The sequence below is a fragment of the Ahaetulla prasina genome, chromosome 5 (genome assembly GCF_028640845.1).
Source record: "Ahaetulla prasina isolate Xishuangbanna chromosome 5, ASM2864084v1, whole genome shotgun sequence".
NCBI classification, from domain to species: domain Eukaryota; kingdom Metazoa; phylum Chordata; class Lepidosauria; order Squamata; family Colubridae; genus Ahaetulla; species Ahaetulla prasina.
Window position 1 is genome coordinate 64335014 of NC_080543.1, and position 22735 is coordinate 64357748.

The 22735-nt window shown below is 39.3% G+C and overlaps 1 protein-coding gene across 3 annotated transcripts in view; it reads right to left on the reverse strand.

Annotated features, from left to right (window-relative positions):
- Positions 1 to 10799, reverse strand: part of USP9X (ubiquitin specific peptidase 9 X-linked) — a 144400-nt gene extending 133601 nt beyond the window's left edge. Inside the window, exons 1-3 of one of the 3 annotated variants that reach the window (XM_058184558.1) lie at positions 10297 to 10799; positions 9748 to 10187; positions 6295 to 6353 (exon numbers count right to left, since the gene is read on the reverse strand). The gene's annotated coding sequence lies outside the window, so the exon portion shown is untranslated. Of the gene's footprint in view, positions 1 to 6294; positions 6354 to 9691 lie in introns of all 3 variants that reach the window. The other 2 variants (XM_058184559.1, XM_058184560.1) reach the window with 2 other exon arrangements.
- Positions 10800 to 22735: the final 11936 nt, after the last annotated feature.

Consider the following 22735-nt stretch of genomic DNA (forward strand, 5'->3'; position numbering starts at 1 on the left):
AGGAAATATAAACAAGCGTCTCACAATATTAATAGCAAAACTAATTTTACTGCATACCTATCTATAAATGCATACTTATCTATGAATGCATACCTATCTATAAATAAAATGTTCAAGAAAAGTTCATTGCTATGAATTGATTTAATATTTCAAGATATTAAGGAACCGATTAAATTTACAATAAGATGAAATAAATACATTTTACATCTATTGTCTATTGCCAAAAGATGAGTTTTGCCTTATTTGTTAAATGCATTTATAGTGCCAATTATAAGAAAATACACATCTAAAATTATAAGCATAAAATTTGCTTTTCTTGTAGGAATACAATTATTAAAATTGATCAAAGAAAACCTACTGAGGTTCCCATATTTGGATCTTGTTTTCTGATTTGTCATCTGTGCAATTATTGTAGTTGTTACAAATACTGTATTAAATAGTAATGAAATAGTATTTTGGAAGCATGATTAAATGTCACTGTCAATAGTAAATTAGCAAGTATGCATCACTTTGGCATTACTATCTATACTTCATGCTTTTGAACATTTATTGAAATAACTTAATGTTATTTTATTAAAAATTATTTGATAAAATAAAAATGTCATATAAAACATTACTAAATAACAAAATGTTAAAAATATTAAAATAATGTGAGACAACAGTTCATTTCTAAGTAAGAAATAAGAAACCAAGTACAAAACGTTTGACTTATAATATCTAGGATCAACTCACAATTCAGTATACTTTACATTGGGCTTTCAGAAAGCTTTAGGAAATGCCAATATATTTTTGCTTTTTCCTGAGAATGTTACAGAAAGAGATCAATAGGTAATGGGCATTCCCTGTACTAAAAAGCCTTACATTAATTTATGCTGGAACCTTAAGAAAACATACTGTCATTCAGAGTGGATGCATGATTCTCTATGCTGCTTATTTAATCTTTCAATATTTTTACTTACTTTAAACATCAAATTTTTTAACATTCAACATTTTCCACATTATTATGCATAAAAAGTAGAAAATTTTGCATAACAAATAGCACTATTTTACATGAATTATAGGCAGCCTCCATAAGATTCAAATTCAAATGAGCAAATTCTCAGCCATCAGTACTACTCTTCCTCCCATGTGGAAGAAAAGATAGTCCCAATCATTATTTAAAAATTATCTGTCAGATCACTAGGATGCCAAACAATAAACACATCTCAATTTTTCATATACTAGACAAAAGGTAAAAATATTTCCAACAGAGTCAAAATATTACATCTCAAAAATTTCAAGAATATAATGGAAAACATTCCATTTGTTGTCAAGGTTGATCTCTAACTAAAAAGAAATTAATTTTCTCATAACAGGTACATAAGATTACTGAAAAATTAACAGTTCTGGAATTGGGCCTGATTACCAGTTTGGATATGCCATACTCTAAACAAACAAACCAACAAGACCACTTTGGGGAAAAATGTATCATTGTGCCAATTCAAAATTATGAAGGATCTTTCAATCTGAATAATTCTCTAAAGTAAATGACGCAATCAAATCCAATGTAGTAACATTCCAATGGACAAGTATCAGAAACGGAGGAAGTAAATGAACCACCATATTAAAATTATAAGCTGGAGAGTAAGAACAATTAATAAATTAAATGGAGTAGTGTTTAGAGTGTGGGAGTATAATCAGAATACCCAAATTCAATTTATCCTCTGCTGTGAAAGCTCACTATACAACAATGGGCTAAACATTCACTTTACAGAGTTATGGGGAAAATTTTGTAGAATGAGAGCTATTAGAGCTCTTAGAAGAACAGAGTTTTAAAACTGAATGGCAATTTAACCCTTGGTAATAGTTTTCTGCCTGTCCGTTTTGTCTAAAATCTGAAAACAACTTTTTTAAGTTTAAAAAATATTTTAAAAACTTCTGTCAGGATTGAAATATAGAGCACTAGTACAGCATTCACTGGTGTCTAGAACATGTTACCACAAAATGAAACAAAAATATGTGCATATGAATCAAAACTATTCATAATTCTTTATAGTTGAGTAGTGCACTCCTATTTTCAGGGCAAGTTAGTTGCAGAGCAGGAGTACTTGGCTCAAAATTACAGTATATCACAGAAGTGGGTACACCCCCTCACATTTTGTAAATATTTAAGTATATCTTTTCATGTGACAACACTGAAGAAATTACACTTGGCTACAATGTAAAGTAGTGAATATACAGCTTGTATAACAGTGTAAATGTGCTGTCCCTTCAAAATAATGCAATACAAAGCCATTAATTTCTAAATTGTTGGCAACAAAAGTGAATATACCCCTAGGCGATAATGTCCAAATGGGGCCCAAAGTGTCAATATTTTGTGTGGCCATTATTATTTTCCAGCACTGCCTTAACCCTCTTGGGCATAGAGTTCACCAGAGCTTCACAGGTTGTCATTGGAGTCCTCTTCCACTCCTCCGTGATTATGTCATGGAGCTGGTAAATGTTAGAGACCTTGCACACCTCCACCTTCTATTTCAGGATGCCTCACACATGCTCAATAGGGCTTAGGTCTGGAGACATGCTTGGCCAGTCCATCACCTTTACCCTCAACTTCTTTAGCAAAGCATGGTCATTTTGGAGGTGTGTTTGGGGTCGTTATCATTTTGGAATACTGCCCTGCACCCCAGTCTCCAAAGGGAGGGGATCATGCTCTGCTTCAGTATGTCACAGTATATGTTGGCATTCATGGTTCCCTCAATGAACTGTAGCTCCCCATTGCCGGCAGCCCGCATACAACCCCAGACCATGACATTCCCACCACCATGCTTGACTGTAGGGAAGACACACTTGTCTTTGTACTCCTCACCTGGTTGCCACCACACATGCCTGACACCATCTGAACCAAATAAGTTTATCTTGGTTTCATTGGACCACAGGACGTGGTTCCAGAAATCCATGTCCTTAGTTTGCTTGTCTGCAGCAAACCGTTTGCGGGCTTTCTTGTGCATCATCTCTAGAGGAGGCTTCCTCCTGGGACGACAGCCCTGCAGACCAATTTGATGCAGAGTGTGGCGTATGGTCTGAACACTGACAGGCTGACCTCCACCCCACCCCCTTTGCAGCAATGCAGACAGCACTCATGCATCTATTTCCCAAAGCCAACCTCTGGATATGATGTTGAGCACGAGCACTCAACTTCTTTGGTCGACCAAGGCAAGGCCTGTTTTGAATGGAACCTGTCCTGTTAAACTGCTGTATGGTCTTGGTCACTGTGCTGCAGCTCAGTTTCACGGTCTTGGCAATCTTCTTATAAAGATAAAGGTGCCCCTCGCACATATGTGCTAGTCGTTTCCGACTCTAGGGGACAGTGCTCATCTCCGTTTCAAAGCCGAAGAGCCAGCGCTGTCCGAAGACGTCTTCGTGGTCATGTGGCCGGCATGACTAAACGTCAAAGGCGCATAGAATGCTGTTACCTACCCACCAAAGTGGTCCCTATTTTTCTACTTGCATTTTTTACATGCTTTCAAACTGCTAGGTTGGCAGAAGCTGGGACAAGTAATGGGAGCTCACCCAGTTATGCAGCACTAGGGATTTTAACCGTTGAGCTGCCGACCTTTCAATCGACAAGCTCAGCATCCTAGCCACTGAGCCACCAAATCCCATTCTTCTTATAGCCTAGGCCATCTTTATGTAGAGCAACAATTCATTTTTTCAGATTCGCCGGGAATTCATTGCCATAAGGTGCCATTGTTGAACTTCCAGTGATCAGTATGAGAAAGTGAGAGCAATAATACAAAATTTAACACACCTGCTCCCCCTTCATACCTGAGACCTTGTACCACTAACGAGTCACATGACATCAGGGAGGGAAAATGGCTGCTTGGGCCCTTACTTTGAACATTATCACTTAGGGGTGTACTCACTTTTGTTGCCAGCAGTTTAGACATTAATGGCTGTGTGTTGAGGGGACAGCACATTTACGCTGTTATACAAGCTGTATACTTACTACTTTACATTGTAGCCAAGTGTCATTTCTTCAGTGTTGTCATATGAGAAGATATACTTATATATTTACAAAATGTGAGGGGGGTGTACTCACTTCCGTGATATACTGTATATCCAAGGTTTTTTTTAAACCATTTCACATCTTTTCCAGCATAAGAACAAAATGTAACTCCATCTAAATCAGTAACGCAAAAGTTACAACTTAGGCCGACACTAATGCGCAGCGGACCAGTCTGCACACAACTCAACTTGTGCAAGCTGAGTTGCATGTGTACTGGCCCACTACTTGCATAAGCCAAGCTGCACATGCAAGCGTACACACTAGCCCACCACTCGCAAGGCCCAGTTCCGAATAGGCCACGGCCTGGTAGTGAACTCTGGCTTGGAGGTTGGGGATCCCTGATTTAGACCACTAATCTGTTTAACCGAGGCAACACATATATCATAGACAGTTAACATACAGACAACTAACAATAAAGTTAACAAGGCATGTAAATATCTGAAAAAAATCTAAACACAAATCAATATCTGCATTATTAAAGGCAGATAAAATAAATAATTAAATATTACATGAAATTTGACCAAAACAACTTGAGTAGACTGAAAGACTTGGAACCACAGGAAAAAAACTCTATAGATTTGAAAGATAAATATAACATCAATGCTATTACCGGACTTTTTTACCAACTGTCTGTACAAGTAGTCCTTGACTTATGATCACAATTGAGCCCAAAATTTCTGTTGATATGCGAGAGATTTGAGTGAATTTTGCCCCATTTTATAACCTTTGATGCCACATTTGTACAATGTGTGAACCTCTAAATAAAAGTTGCTAACAGAAAAGGTTAAGTAAACATTACTCAAGCAGACAAATCTTTGCCAAGATGGGATATAAATCTAATAATAACTTCTCAAGTAATCACAGAATGAAAATAAAAAAAAGATCTCTCAATTTTCCCACCATCACAGGAGCTATTTATTTGGAGATATTTATTTTAACTTTTTAAACACAGGCTACTCCCAGTATTGTTAGATAATGGGTAGAAATGGTAAAAACACAAGCCTGGTGTACAGCAAATAAAATACTGAATTAAAAATAATTTATTATGCCAAAAAATTCTATATCACTTATAAAAGGTGGTACAGAAATCAAAAGCTGGGAAAGAAAGGCCATGGCAGAAGAGGAGAGAATATTTTGCACTACCCTATGTACATCAATAGCACCACTGTTACCCTTACAATGACAAAATAACGCAACCAAAATGTGGACATTTATTTCAAAATCTAGGTGCAAGCTCCTGTAGAACACAGACAATATGAAAATATTTACATTTATATAACTATGGATCACAATGTAGATAATTGCAAAATAAATATACAGACAGAACACCAGATCATAAAGTATAGTTCAGCAATTTTTATCTGCTGCCATTTATCATAGAAGAAATATAAAAACAGCATAAAGTTATGTATACTGAGAGCATATGCACCAAGACAAATTCCTTGTGTGTCCGATCACACTTGGCCAATAAAAAAATAAAGTCTATTCTATTCTATTCTATTCTCAATATGACTTTAAATGTTATCTAACAAAGTGTGTAACACATGTAAGAAAATGATTATTGTTAAAGATAGGCAATTACTAATATATATAACTTCAATTCTTCATAAATTCAGATCTGCATGCAGTAATAGGTACTTCATAATTTTAGAAATACAGGTAGTCCTCAACTTACAACAGTTCGTTTAGTGACTGTTCCAAGTTACAACAGCATTGAAAAAGTGAATTGATCATTTTTCACACTTGCAACCATTGTATAAATGCCATGATAATCCTCACAGTCACATGATCAGAATTCAGATGCTTGGCAGCTAATTCATATTTATGATGGTTGCAGTGCCCTGCAGTCATGTGATCACCTTTTACAACCTTCTGACAAGCAAAGTCAATGAGGAAGCCAGATTCACTTAATAACTGTGGCAAGTAGGTCGTAAAATGGGACAAAGCTCACTTAACAAATGTCTCACTTAGCAAAAGAAATTTTGGGCCCAATTGTGGTCGTAAATCTGGGACTAGGCTGAAGACTACTTGTACTAGGTAACTATTTACTAAGTAGTTACTATTATTTCATGCAGATCTGAAATTATAAAGAATTATTTGCCCAAAACAATAAAATTTATTCAAGTGCAGAGTAGAAAAAGGGAAAATATTAATGGGTTTGATGTTGTTCCATTACCAAAAGAATGGTTTAATTTAAACAGTGTATATTGCCACAATCCAAACTTAATATATATCATTAAAAAACTTACTTTCAGCTAGTGGTGTTTTGGATCCACGTCTCAATTAGCCAAAGTCCCACCGGTCTCAACTAGAGAAATGGTAATTGCAAAAACTGAATACATATACACAACTGCAATAATAGGACAAAACAGATACAGTATGAAAAATCAAACTGATACAGGGTATAAATAACTGAGACATGCTATTTTTATAAAGAGCTTTTTTAAAGAAAATACTAAGACTACATGGACTCCAGAGTTTTACATCTAAACCTATGTTATATGAACTAATCATATGAATTTGAGAAGCACTTCAAAAACAAAAATACAAAAGAAAACAATTCCTATGAAGTGTTATGATTGAAAATCATATATAAAAATAATTTTTATGAAGGCACTTCAAAGAACAGGTTTTAAAATATCACTATCCAATGTATTTCCTATTACCAGTGAAGTGTTTTTAATTCTTCAAATAATTTTAATTTAATGTCACTGTTTTGAAGCAAAATCCGCTACATTTTTTAAACTTTAACTGCCCAGCTCCCAACTCTCACACAAAATAACTGCTCTTGACTATAAATACCATGATAATCACCTGGCACAATTTATTTCCCCAATTATGTTTGGTATAGTAGCCTTGCTATATCTTTGGTGTTTTCAAATGAATATTTAAGGTAATTAACACATTTACCTAAAAGTAATATGAGCCTAATTTAAGGTATCTCGTGTCCTCAAATATTAGAATCTCCCTCTACATTTGTTCTTGGGTGAATCCAAGATGACCCTGTTTTAAAGGTAAATTCGTTTGGTCTTTCAGTTAAATAAAGTCAAATTCTATACCTTTCCCCCCTAGTATCTCTATCTCATCTTTCCTTTTCATACTGAGCATTACTATAAAATAATTGCTTTTGTAAAAGTATTTCAAGAAACTTATTTTAAAACTTTAATTTGTATTTGTTTTCAAAAAATAAATTATAGATTCTTCATTAAGAAATATTCAAACACACTGAATGTGAACAAGCTAAAAGTGAACTAATGACAAAGTCACTTGAAGTTTTGTGGGTTTCCTTTATCACCTATATTTACGAAAGGCATGGAAAAGGAAATCAAGAAAACCAAAAGACATTATAATCTTGCTTTTACAGTATATCCTATGCAACTGCCATTGATTTCAATGATATACTTTTAAGCAAATTTTATTTTATTTATTTATTTATTTATTTATTTGATTTCTATACCGCCCTTCTCCCGAAGGACTCAGGGCGGTGTACAGGCAAAAATAAAACAAACAGTACAATATATAATTTAAAATGCAATTAAAAAACTTATTTTAAAATTGGCCTGAAAATTAAAATATACAGTGAGCTAAAAACCCCATTTAAAATTAGTTAATAAGAATTTTAAAATTTGATAAAATACAATTTAAGACAGCCCCGCGCGAATAAAAAGATGTGTCTTCAGTTCGCGACGGAATGTCCGAAGGTCAGGTATTTGGCGTAAACCCGGGGGAAGTTCGTTCCAGAGTGTGGGAGCCCCCACAGAGAAGGACCTTCCCCTGGGGGCCGCCAGCCGACATTGCTTGGCGGACGGCACCCTGAGAAGTCCCTCTCTGTGAGAGCGTACGGGTCGGTGGGAGGCATGTGGTAACAGCAGGCGGTCCCGTAAGTACCCAGGCCCTATTTTAACTTTGTCTTAGATCAATGTGGTTTCCATGTTTAAATAGAAAACTTGCTAGTAATCTGTTTTATAAATATATGAAAAAATAGGATGGCAATTTATTCCAGATTTTATTATATAACTGCATTAAAAGCAATTTATAAATTTCAGTGATATGCCATTCTTAGGTCCAGATATGGAAGAAATACTTTGGTATAAGGGTTTGTTCAATTTTCCTTTCAATTATTAAAAAATAAAAACACAATATATACCTCAACAATGTAAGAAATTATTAAAATTGTCGCAATCCATTTCAAAATCGTTCATTTTCTGAAATGGAACACGTTTTAATATCCCTACAACTTTTATAGTATTGATTAATTCAATTCTGAAAGATTTTTTTGTATGTAATACAGAAAAACAGAAAACCAATTAATGCATATAGGCTAGCATACATTGTACTAAGACTAGTTATAGCTACATAAAAAAACGAACAGACATAAAATGTAACTAGGCCATGTCTGATTATGCACTAAATAGAAACCACACCCCCTGATTTCACATTTCTATCAACACATAAATCCATTCAAACAATCTGTACCAGAAGCATAGTTTAAAATATGTTGTGCAAAATTAGGATACTGACAGAACAGCCAAGCACTGAAAAGATTTTGAAGTATCTTAGAAAGCTTAATATGAGAATAATCTACAATTACTATAATCTACCACATACATATTTACCGAGTTACATTAGGCTTAACTTAATAGTCCTCACAGAATTACAGCTGTTTTTTTTCTATTCATACTTAATACCTATTCTGGACTGTATACCAAACTTATTAGTTTGTTAATATTAGTTTGTTCTGGCCACAAGCAGACTGTGTTGAAATCAATTAGAGTTCTTCCACCAATTCTTTAAAAGATAAAATTCCACTTACAAATTTCAAGTATCTTACAAAAGAACTCTGTGCACTCAGGAAAATCAATTTTAAAGCCAATCTGCTGAAAACATACCTGTGAGATTCTGAATTTCTCAGTTTAGTCTCTTACCCTATCTTGTAGATTCATCAGTTTCATATATAAAAAAATTCCAGACAATACTTACAATGTAGATTCTGTCCAATAACAATTATAAAACTCACATATTCAAAGAAGCAAACTACGCTCAATGTAAACTTAACAGAGAACAGATACTGGTAAATCCTATAATATCGCAGCTTTATTGGAAACAGAGTGCAGCCATGACACAGCCCACCTGCACCCATAACAATAATGTTTACAACGAAGGCAAAACCGCTGGGCCGCAACATCCGAGACCGGATTTAGAAAGAAAGAAAAGAGCTTGTGCAGAGCCTTATTTCCTGGGGTGGACCAGGCCCACACGATTCCAATCACTCCACCTCAATAATGGCGTTTGCTATGAAGCGGAACGAGAATCAAAAGGAACTAAACGCCGGGTACTCCTTGTACTCTCTTCGCCAGTTTTCTTCGCTATTTAAGGAAGGCCCAGGCCAACAGCCGGCCAGCTCTGCAGGTTCTCTCTTTCGTCCTGGGACTGCAGATAGTGTGTGCGCCCCATTCTCCTGCAAGGCCCAGTTCAGGCCGGGCAGAAAGAATGAGGACTGAGTCGTCAGCCATTTTCCCTCCATACTCCACGACACTGACACACGCACGAACAGACATTACTCACTCCAAGATACGCTAGCTCACGAACGAAGAGATAAGATACCCAGCGAAAGTCTCCCCTCATGGAATTTACCCCCTTGCTTACCCACAGAATGACCCGTCCTTTCCCCGACGGACCAGCCTCTTTTCCGACTTGCTTACCCCCACACAGCGTCGCCTTTTCCTGCTGCTACTCTTGGTTCTAATGCCGAGGCCCGCTCTGCTCCCGGGCGCCGCTGCCGATGGCGATGCAGGGAGGAGGAGGCTGCGGCGGGTGTGGCCGAAGAGTTTCTCATCCCAGGCGGCACAAGCCGCCGCCGCAACCAACGGGGCTGCGTCTCATCCCTAGAAAAATCCGAGTGGCGGTGGCTGCTAAAGAAGCCGGCTCTCCTACGCCGGGTTTTGCACGAAGCTGTCCCGTGTCGCTTTCCTGACTGCGTGCGATCTTTCCTAGTATTCTTTTAGTTTTGCGTCACCAGCTTTTCGCCGACTGCCACAGTGCCGGTGTTGCGTTGCGTCTTTTTCGTCCTGTAGCTCCGTTAGGCTGAGCTAGGCCTCCGGGCTGTTCTACCTCATCCGCGGAAATCGGACACCTTCAATCCCTGGAGAAGGGAATAGAATAAGAGACAGGAAGAGGGGGGGCTGGACTGGCAAGGCCAGCAATGAGAAACCTACGAGACTGCCTTTAGAAGAGAAAAAAGAAATCCGTACTGCGTCTAGGAGCAAAGTCGCGACGGCAAAGCCTGAACGTCTGAGTCCCGGGCAATATGGCGGCTCTAGGAGGGCTCGGCTCTCAGCATATGCAGCGCAGACTCCGACTCAACGCAGCGGCGCCGGCCCCGCCACCCAAACAGCGTTCGCGGCGGCCAGCGTGACTCCCTCCCTTTCCTGATTGTCAGTCAGTCAGTCAATCACTCCCACAGCCCCGTTCCGTGCCCAAAGGAGAGCAAGGACCATCAGCACCCGCTCTCGCCTTGCTTTATGTGAGGCTAGGGTCGCCGCCGCACAGTGGCAGGGTCTGCTTGGTGTGCCGTGTGTAGCTGGTGGGGGAGGGGCAAAGGCCTGACGGCGTTGGTGGCTGAGCTGGATGTCGACGGCGGCCGAGCAGGGCCTGAGTTAACGAGGCCAGGCCGCGATCACTGAGGCGGGTGGTTGCCCGGCCGTTTCGTTTCGGTTGAGCTCCGTTTCGACACCATTGTGACCCGCAGTGTGAAGAGCCCGGATAATGACGTCACCTTTCGTCTTTGGGAAGGGAAAAGAGGAGAGGAGCGGAATTGGTCCTCCCCTTCCTTTCTCCTCTGTCCCAGGGGCCAGCCAAAGGCTGACGCGCGGGTGGGGCGGGAACGAGGGCTTGGCAGCCAAGCTGTTGTAAGAACAAGGCAGATAACATTGGCGTCCAGGGCTTCGTAAGAAAGGCCTTAGTCTATTTTCCCTTTAAACTTTGGCTTTGTGTCAGTTTGAGAAGCACGCATTGTGCATTGTTACTATCAAGAGACGAACTTAGTCTTGTACTCATTTTTGATCTGGAATAAAATGTGGGGAAAGGTATTGACGACTAAACAAATGCTATTAGAAATGAGAAGAGTCGGTGTCTTAATCAAATACTTCGGAAAATTGAGAAGAGATACTGCTACCGTGTTGGGAAAATTAACCATTTGGGTCAACTGGCATAATGCAGAAATACTACAGCTCTGTTACTGTTACACACTAAATGTGGTCTTTAGGAGTCAATCACTTGGAGTCAAGCAGATGTTCTGAAATTTCAAGATAAAATCTGCTATACACTGGCTTTTAATCAGGCAAAACATTACAGCTACCAACTATGATTTGCAAACCATTATGGCCAAGCCAAAACCAGACTATCATGTTACTTTATACAGTGGTGTTTTGATTTGGTGTGTTCCAAGAACACAATTATTGATGTATGATTCAAAAGGATGTATGAACAGCCAGCCACATTGATTATCTTCAGTACTAAAGGTCAAAATTGACTCATCCTTTCGGTGGATAAAATGAGGATCCAGATTGTTGGAGCAATTTGCTGATTCTGTAAACAGCTGAGAGAAGGCTGTAAAGCACTGTGAAGCGGTATATAAGTCTAAGTGCTATTGCTATTGCTAAGTTTCAGCTTATATCTATTCCATCATTTTTCACATCGTTTCATATGACTATCATTTGATTTGCTGGCTTTCTGAAATAAAAGACCATAAACTGATGGAAGGGTGGTAACTTAGCAGACATGCACGAAGCCTAGGGTTTATAGTCAGTAATTTTATCCCAGTTTCAATTCAAAACTATGAAAAAAAATACAAATCATAACTAAGAAACATAAGCATACACCATTCTAATATTCTATGATTATCATTGAAAATACTCATGGTTCTCCACGTGATAATATTACATCAAAAACTAAGCAGCATCAAGTTTGGGCTGAGCTAAACCTGTTGGCTAACTGGGGAAGTTGCAAAAACATCTCACTGGAAGGCAAAAGCAAATCATATTAATGCTGCTATAAAGAAAACTGCATTGACATATCCATGAACGTATCTAGGAGCTAAGAAGACTGACATATCCATGAACGATCTAGGAGCTAAGACTGAGAATGAAACACCTTTTAAAGAAATGTACATCAAGAAAGATTGGAACATTTTTTTACTTTTAGTTTTTGTTTAGAATTATATTCTCATCAGTTATCACAGGAAAGCAATTCCTCACTAAAATACTGTGCATGTTTTACATTATTTCTTGAAGATCCTGATTCATTACAATGGACAATTTTTTTTCAAAAATTTTGCTTCTTGATAATCTTTTTGTGATTATGATAGGCCTCTTCAAGCCATATCTTCAAGCCAATCTTGAGAAATATGAAATTTACTTTTAATGACTATATGACATGTTTTCAACACACTGCATGCATTCAGTAGGAGTAAATGTGCTTTGTTGCTGATTTTCATTTGTAGCCCGTGTTTGATGCATCTCACTGCAGTGTCCAACAATAGTCAGCCAGCATTGATGGATTCCAGTTGCCCTGAAACCATTTTTCCATTGTAGCAATGTCCTGATGAAAATTTTCACCATGTTTGTCACTGACTGCACCTGTCAAGCTACCTCCGACAATAAAAAGGAAAGAATTCACCTTGACTTCATTTGGAATGAAAACAAGTACTTTTACTTTTACAGTCTGGATTGCAGCCAAGCAAAGCTGGAACTGAGACAAAATATAGCTAACATATCATATCCCCCCAATTGTCCCTCCTCCTCCAGGAGGTCAGGCTGGTCTGGTCCAATGCCAACTCCTTCACGGCCCCTCGTGGTAATCTTCTTCCACAGGTCTCTGGATGTCAGTCAACTTAGGAATGCAGTGTCGGTTAGAAAAGCGCGCGCTGATAAAACACAGTAGTTAATTATCCCTCCCCCTGTTATGTCAGCCGACACCCTTAATAGGCTCCTTTCCTTCACCCTGGACGGAGGTATGATACATCTCATTTCCTTAACAGTTTATAATACAGAAATAAACAGTTTACATTCTATCTACTGATATAATCATTCAAAAGCATATGAAGACTGGAGTGGAGGCTGACATTCGGCCCTCCTGCAACAAGGACGTCAGTCATGGAAAACGGGGTGGATTCTTCTAAGTGTTTATGGTAATTGTAGTTGTACCGTCACGGGGTTGATGATTTTTACTATGGGGAAAGGTCCCACATATTTGGGTCCAAGTTTCTTAGATTTCTGAGTGGTTTGAAGGTATTTGGTGGAAAGATAAACCTTATCGCCCACTTGATATTTGTTCTCAGGGGACCTTTTTTTATCTGCTTGTTTTTTATGTGCACGGTGAGCGTCGTCGATCGCCTTGCGAGTCATTTTCCATGTGCTTTGTATTTGATCTATCCATTCTGACAAAGAGGAAACAGTAGTTTCTTCCTTTGGGAGTTCTGAGATAGGAACAAAATCTTGACCTGAAGCTATTTTAAAAGGAGTAAATCCAGTGCTACTATGAATTGAGTTGTTGTAGGCAACTTCAGCAAAAGGCAAGAGATCTGCCCAATTGTCTTGTTGGTAGTTAACATAACATCGCAGATATTGTTCTAGTACAGAGTTTGAACGTTCACAGCTTCCATTAGTTTGAGGATGGTGGGAAGAGCTTAATCCTTGGGCGGAACCAATGAGTCGCAAAAATTCTTTCCAAAACTGAGAAGTGAATTGAACTCCTCGATCTGAAATGATGCGATTAGGAACTCCGTGAAGTCTATAAATGTGCTGTACAAACAACTTTGCTAGAGTCTTTGAGGAGGGTATTTTCGAACATGGAATAAAATGGACTTGTTTGGAGAAAAGGTCAGTCACAACCCAAATAACAGTATTTCCTGAACTTTCAGGCAATTCCACTATGAAATCCATGGATATTTCTTTCCATGGGGTTCCTGGTCTGGCTACTGTTTGAAGTAGTCCAGGAGGTTTTCCCGGAGGTCTTTTGGATGATGCACAAATAGGGCAACTTGCTACATATGCTTGAATGTCTTTTTTAAGACTTGGCCACCAAAACTGTCTTTTAAGAAGATGCAAAGTTTTCACAAATCCAAAATGCCCTGCCATTTTGGCATCGTGGCATCGTTGTAGGATGGTTTCTCTGAGTGATAGGGGAACATATAGTTTTGTTCCAATCCAAGCTAGTCCATCACGGAGTGTGCATTCATGGGAATGAGTTAAGTACCAGTCATCGGTGTGTAAAGCTTCTTTAAACGACTTGGTTAGTTCATCTGGGAGTGAGGGGTCAGCTTTGGAGTGGCTTCTAGTTATTGCTGGGGCTGCTAACTGTTGTACGGGAAGTATTGGTTGAACCACCTCGGAGCGAGTGCAATTGTATTGGGGTAAGCGTGAGAGAGCATCTGCCAAGAAGTTTTTCCCCCCAGGAATATAATGTAAAGTAAAATTAAAGCGGTTAAAATATTGAGCCCAGCGGGCTTGTTTAGGTGAAAGTTTTCTAGGAGTCTTTAGAGCTTCTAGATTTTTGTGATCAGTCCAAACTTCAAAAGGATGATTTGAACCTTCTAAGAATTGTCTCCATGTCCGTAGAGCCCAATGAACTGCAAATGCTTCCTTTTCCCAAATAGCCCATCGCCTTTCAGTTTCAGTCAATTTTCGAGAAGTGAAAGCACAGGGTTGTAAATTACCATCAGCATTGTTTTGGAGCAGGACGGCTCCGACTGCTACATCACTTGCATCAGCTTGTATTACAAAAGGAACATCCATGTCAGGGTGCTTTAAAATAGGTTCGGCGGCAAAGAGGCGTTTTAATTTTTCAAATGCAGCTTGACATTCCATTGTCCATTCGAGAGGTAATGATGGCTTGGGTTTCGTGTCTCCTTTAGTTTTTAAGAGGTTAGTGATTGGTAAAGCAATTTGAGCAAAGGAGGGGATGAATTGACGATAGAAATTTGCGAATCCTAAAAAACTTTGGAGATGCTTGCGTGTGCGTGGGGGGGCCCATTCCAAGACAGCTTTCACTTTTTCTGGATCCATTTCTAATCCATCAGCCGAAATGCGATACCCTAAGTAGTCTATTTTGGTTTGATGGAAATCACATTTGGAAAGCTTGCAATATAGTTCTGCAGATAATAACTTTTGAGTACAGCTCTTACTAGTTTAATATGTTCTTCCATTGTTTCTGTATAGATAAGTATGTCGTCAAGGTAGACAAGAACTCCTTTGAATAAATGCTGATGGAGTATTTCATTTATTAGTTGCATAAAACTGCGGGCGCCCCTGCAGTCCAAATGGCAGTACTAAACTGGAAACATCCTAGTGGACAGTTGAAAGCGGTTTTCCATTCATCCCCTCTTTATACGAACTCTGTAGTAGGCTTCTCGCAGGTCCAGTTTGGTGAAGAATTTTCCTTCGCTAAATGTGCTAACATATCTTTCATGAGTGGCATGGGATATATGTTTTGGCGCACAGCGTTTAGGTTCCTATAGTCAACTATAAGACGAAAGAGCCATCTTTCTTTTCCCGAACATCACTGGCCCGCCACACGAGGCCTAGCCGGTTGGATAAAGCCCGCTCTAGGTTTTTGTCTATGAATTTACGTAGCTCTCCCAATTCCTTTTGGGTCATGGGATAAGCTTTTGGCTTTGGAAGCTTTACCCCCGGAAGGATGTCTATGGCACAGTCAATAGGCCTATGGGGAGGAAGTACGTCTGATGCTTTCTCACTAAAGACTTCTCGTAAGTCCCAGTATTCCTTGGGTATTCTTTCTTCCCCGTCTATACGTTCAATCATTGCCCCCAACTTATCCTGGTGCAAGGTCACGGTAGGTTCCTTCTTGGGTTTCCCCTTTTCCCCTTTTAAGGCTTTGGAACGGAAACGTAGGACTCCCGTTCTCCAGTTAATATGGGGGTTCCATTTCATAACCATGACAAGCCTAACAACAGGGGTTGGTCCATTCCTGGGGCTACTATGAAGTTCAGAATTTCGGTGGTCTCCTATTATCATTTCTATGGGTTCCGTTACGAAATGGGCGGGCCCTCCCCCTGCCACAGAGCCATCTAACTGGGCAAAAGCTATGGGCCTACTTAAGGTTCTCAACCTTAGTTCCATTTTTTCTACTAGTTCGGGACTGACCATACATCTAGTGCATCCAGAATCGAGTAGTGCTAGCAGTTCCCCCTTATTACCCGAAGAGGGTACATGTAGATTAACAGGAATGTCCAAGAGGCCCCGTGCCCAACTCACCAGAAGGTCTTCATCGGACTCTGACGTGGTTTTGCTGTCGTCAGTATCGGTCGACACCGCCATCCTCCTTGATGGGCGTGCCCTTCTTGGCAACGCCTCCCCACTTTGCTGGTTTCCGCGCCTTAGCCGCTGGCTTCACTGGCTCCTTTTCACCACCAGAGGTCGCGCTTGGTATCAACTTAACTCTACAGTCGGCTGCTCGGTGGCCTTCTTTCCCACATCTGTAGCACGCAGACGAACGGGGGCTTCCTCCCTCCCATCTAGGGGCGGCCCTATAGGTTCCCTCTGGAAAACGCCAAGGGATGGCCTCCAATGCGCTGTCTTCTGCCGCGGTCCTTCACTAACTCGATTTCCATCTCTGCTGCCAGGGTGTACCAGCCATACAGCGTAGTTGGAGAGGCTCGTGCTCGACACAGTTCATAGAGATCTCCATTCAGACCATCTTTGAAAATGTCTACAAGGGTCACCTCCGACCACCCCCTCATCAAGGGAACTAAATCACTGAACTCCTGGTTATAATCAGCCACCGGCCTCCTCCCTTGCCTGATGGTTTTCATCCGACCTTTGGCCTTTTGCTCTGCCAGGGGGTCCTCAAACCTCCGCCTCAGTGCAGTCATAAAATGCTCGTAGTTCTGCAGTAAGGGGGAGTGGTTTGTATGTAACGACACATACCACGCAGCTGCTCTTCCGGTCAAATTATGAGTCACAGCTCTCACTTGTGCTGCCTGTGACCAGTAATCTTCCCCCCAGTCTATCATGTGGTCATTCACTTTCGCCAGGAACAGTCCCAACTCCTTCGCATTTCCATCAAATTTCTCTGATAGGGGGGGAATTTTTGGCTTTTTCCTTCCCCTGCGCGACCTTGCTTGGTCAGCAGGTGGCGCCCGGCCCTCATCCAATTCAGCTTCCTCTGGGGAGAGATTTTCCAGCCCTGGCTCTTCAGAAATCTCACCACCCTGGAATTCACCTTTAGCTGGCCCCTTTGTATTCTCTTCCTCCTCTTCTCCCTCCCACCTGGAGGACCGAATAGGGGATTCATACCTTTGACGAGCTGTTTGTCTTTCTTTCACCTCACGGAAAAGACGAAATGCTTGCTCCAACTGGCGGTTGTCTGTTAACTCTCTCTCTTCTTGCCAATCCGATAGTCTCACCGTGCCCTTTTTTTTCCTCTTTGTTACTCCAGACTGAAACTTTTCGGCACTTGGCTTCCACTTCTCCTCTTCCAGCCTTAATTGCTCAATCCACCGATCTCTGCAATTTTCCAGCTCAGGGTTAAAAGTGTCAGCAAAAATTCCTCTGGACGCCTCCCCCAGCTCAGCCGGCAGCAGGCCTTCCATCACATTTGGGTTTCTCCCCGGTATTGCAATTGCAATCCTGGTTGGTAGACATGATGTCAGTTCCAGCTTAATGTCAAGCTACCTCCGACAATAAAAGGAAAGAATTCACCTTGACTTCATTTGGGATGAAAACAAGTACTTTTACTTTTACAGTCTTGATAGCAGCCAAGCAAAGCTGGAACTGAGACAAAATATAGCTAACATATCATATCCCCCCAATTGTCCCTCCTCCTCCAGGAGGTCAGGCTGGTCTGGTCCAATGCCAACTCCTTCACGGCCCCTCGTGGTAATCTTCTTCCACAGGTCTCTGGATGTCAGTCAACTTAGGAATGCAGTGTCGGTTAGAAAAGCGCGCGCTGATAAAACACAGTAGTTAATTATCCCTCCCCCTGTTATGTCAGCCGACACCCTTAATAGGCTCCTTTCCTTCACCCTGGACGGAGGTATGATACATCTCATTTCCTTAACAGTTTATAATACAGAAATAAACAGTTTACATTCTATCTACTGATATAATCATTCAAAAGCATATGAAGACTGGAGTGGAGGCTGACAGCACCTAGATTTTAATGAAAAAAGTCCAAATGTGAATGCAGAAAATGAATCTTCTGTAACATATTGCATTTCATGGTCTTGTATGTTGTAAGACGTTTGTCAAATAACTAAACTTAGTTTGATGATCTGTAGTTGCCAAGAAAATTCTCAACAGTATCCTTGAATATTTTCCAGGTGATTTTCTCTGTCTCCAGTAACCGATCTTTCAACTATTTGTCATTGACATATCTGATCTACAGATCAACAAAAATGCCCTCCTTAATCTTGGCATCAGTTTTTCTTGGAAATAGCTATCTATTTCGCATACGTTTTATGTGAAGCAGAGGCAGAAATATCTTTGCTGGATCAACAAATTGTTCATGTGCATGTTTGTCTGTCCTAGAATCAAATTCTTTCATGGGGGCCATTTGTTTTTAAGTGTAATGTGACTCTCTTGCATGGCTATCCCTTTCACATATGTGTAAGAACCATATTTGGTATATCCAACATGCATTCCAAGTAGAAGATCCACTACTTTTAGATATATTCCAATTGTATTTGATGTACTGGATGGGCTTCAATAATAGTTCCATGTTTCTGTATGTTTCTTTAATGTGCAGCATGGCTAATAAGTATTGAAAAGTATACATTGCCATTATGTAAAAACAGAAGATTTCTATAAAATGGTACATGATAGGTTAAATTACAAGTTTTTGTGATTAGCAGCCAAAATCTATAAAATACACCCAAAAGTGTTCAAAAAGCGAAGTCTTTGTTGTCCAGTGTTATTGAATGCTTCTTTCCTGATCCGTATCCTGAAATTCAGTCATTTTAGATAAAAAGTGTTTGCTTTCTTCAAAATATTTAAAGTAATCAGACAACCTTTCTTTTTAGAATAGGAGGATAGGGTAGGGTAGGGTAGGGTAGGGTAGGATAGGATAGGATACTTTATTGATCAAGTGTAATTAGACACACAAGGAAGGAATTTTAAGATTTCTGCTATCTGTTTAAAAGCAGAAAAAAGTCTTACTTTGTCTAAATTGAGTGGAAAAATACAGTCAGTTATATGCAACATTAAACAATATGAAATGTGTGGATGCCAGAAAATCTAGTTTGCATTCCTGCAAACTGTAAAACATTTCTATAAATGTAGAAAGATGCAAAGTCAAACTAATGCTAATATTTTTCAAATGAAATATAGAGTCTGTATCTAAAGTACTATATATGTAAAAAGTACTTTGTGTGCATGAACATTCCATATAATTTCTTCAGAATGTATTTATTTGATTTAAATGTTTTACAAGTATTGGAAACATTTCAAAATTAAAGATGCTGGTATATAGCAAATTACTTAAGAGTGGAAGTATTGCAGTTCAAGTTCTTATGCAAATACCTTAAAACATTCAATGTTCGCATTTTTTTTTTACATTTAACTTATTATTTCTATCCATCTAGTATAAGAATTCTGCTGGATCAGACTGAAGACCTACATAATCCAGAGATTTACTGTATTTTCCAGATATCTAACCAGAGATAATAAGAACCCACTTATTGCTGCATTCCCCCCTTAACTGGTATGGAGAGGAATACTGATTCTAATTATATTAAATAAACAATGATTAAGGCCAATCAAACATGTAAAAATGAATGTCCCAAATCTTTATTTCAATCACTGTCCAGCATAACGTTGCATAAAATGAATGCCTTGTTTTAAATACCGTATTCAATGAAAAAGTGTTTTATATACCTCTGATCATTTAATTGGATCCACAATATGGAATTACGACAGAGAAAATAACATTTTCCTTTATTTTCCCCCCATAACTCTGCCTATTTACTAACTGTCCTTAACTTTTATTAAAAAAAGTTCTTAATTCTTATCACAACCCTTTCCACCCTTTTTCCAAAGGAAAGTGTCTCATATGTCTACCACAACTTGTTTTGAAATAGTTATCTTTTTCCTACAACCTTACTGCAAAGCAGGAAACAGTCTCATAATATTTATCCATTTGATTTTTTTCATACTTTTAACATTGGTAATTTGCAAAAGTAAATTAAAAATTAAGAGTTAAAAATTGGAATTTATTTATTTATGGGCTATACTTCACCTTTCTATGTACATGGTAGTACAAGCAGCTTACAGTAGCAATAATACAAAATGTAGATCAAACAATATGACTAAAAGATAAATAAATTACAAATATTAAAATTAATGCTTTAAAAGCTCAATGAAAGCAATGCTAGAGATTACAATATCACCAGCCTGGTCTCGTTGTGGAGGGCAGAACTAATAGGTTGAAGCTAATTCTGCTCAATATTTTATCACTTTATAAAAAGCAGTAAATATATGGTTTTGATTAGCTGCTACTGGTAAGAATACATGTTACATCTTATTTGCATTTGAATTCTAATTTCTGACTGACCTCTTGCAGGCCTGACAGGGATAGCCAAAGGGCCAGAAGTGGAGGGCGTGGGGGGGAGGACTGTAAAATGCCCAGGTCTGCTTTAGACATAATGGATATTGCCTCCAGTATCATAAAGAGAATGGGCCTGAAAAGAAGCCCCATTCCATTTTTTAAATTGAATCAACATGAGAGTTTGTACTCTCTTATCATATATACCAGTGGTAGTCAACTTGGTCCCTACCTCCCACTAGTGGGCGTTCCAGCTTTCATGGTGGGCGGTAGGGGTTTTGTCCGATACTGAAGCACTTTCCTTTTTTTTAATTTAAAATTTTTTCATAGCATTATTTAAAAACATTTTCATTAGGTTTTCATAAAATTCCCCGTGACAATTTAAATTTCTGAAAATATACTATTTGTATCGCCCGCGCATAAGTTTAGTTCACGTTACATAAGTGAAACTAAATGGCACTATAGTGCGACCGCAAACAAAACAGCCTCGTTCCAGAATAGCTTGTGCATCTCCCCCCACACCACCCAACTGTAACAGACAAGCAGAGTTGGTAGCCGGCGCCTCCCCGCAAACCCAATCCATGATGCGTGAGAGGCATGCGCAGACGATACATGGCGCATTACTGTGGAACCGGTGGGCGGTTAGAAAATTTTACTACTAACAGAGATACAAAAGTGGGCAGTAGGTATAAAAAGGTTGACTACCCCTGATATATACCATTGTTCTCGGCTTCCTATTAAATCAAGAGACTTACTAGAGGGAAAAAACATTTTCAAATAATATTGTGAACTCTATAGGCCACCTCAGTATTCCATAGATTGATCAGGACTTCAATAAATTATTGAATTATCAAAAGGCAGGAATTCCTCCAAGCATATTCAGAAAACTATCTGAATCTATTGGGAGTCTAGGTCAGACCATTTTAGCTGATCCTCTATCTCTGTACACTAGTTTAAAATCTTCTAGTGAGTGATATCTCCATGAAAATAGTTACAAACATTTCCCCCATTTTCTGATCCCGAGCTCCAACAAAAGAAAATACCAAGTTCCAATGCTTGGCCTGCTACATGAATGAGGGTAGATAACATTTGGTGCAGGTTGTCATAGCAAATATGAAATTTTCAGTGATTCCTATTTTTAAAAAAATTAAAAAAATATTTTAAAAATCTTTATTGTTAAAAAATAATTTGTACATGATGGAACTGTCTTGGTGATATCTCCGCCATACCAAGTATAACACATTCCTGATTAGGCAACCTCAGCATGCATGTTAAATCCTCAGGATAAGAAAATTTGAATATTGTTGTGTCATGCAAGAGATTACTTCCAATTATTTTAGGAGGAGACATATATAGGAATATCCATATCTGTTTCCCTGAAAATAAGCCCTACCCTCCCCCCAAAAAATAACCCCTACTTAAGCACCTACGCAGCTGCCCACCCCCCCATTCCGTCTTGTTGCTTGTGCAAAATTCACCAAAGCCTTGCCTACTGGACCATGCTCCCTTGTTCCAACTGGCTAACAGGCAGGGCAAAAATAGCATCCAGCAGACATACTAAACACATGGCCTCATTCTTCCCTCACATTTTCTTTCTGCAACAAGAAAAAGAAAACAAAACCAACCACTGTGTGAAGGACCAGCAAAGTGGTTCCTCAAAGCAACCATAAAGACAGGAACTGCTACTTGACTTTGGGAAAGAAGAACCATAAAGAAAGGAATTGCTGCTGACTTAGGGAGAGGGAGGTGGATTTGCTGGGAATTAATAATAATAATAATAATAATAATAATAATTTAATTTGTATACCGCCCTTCTCCCAAAGGACTCAGGGCGGTTTACAGCCACAATAAAATACAAAAACAACACATACAATGCTAAAAGCAAACAATAAAAAACTTATTCAATTTGGCCCCATTTTAAAATACAATATCAACCCTGTAAAATTAATAAAAATTTAAACCCATAAAATCAGTTAAAAATTTAAAAAATTCAAGCCAGTCCAGCGAGACGGAATAAATAAGTTTTAAGTTCACGGCGAAAGGTCCGGAGGTCGGGTAGTTGTTGAAGTCCAGGGGGAAGTTCGTTCCACAGGGTAGGAGCCCCCACAGAGAAGGCCCTTCCCCTGGGAGCCG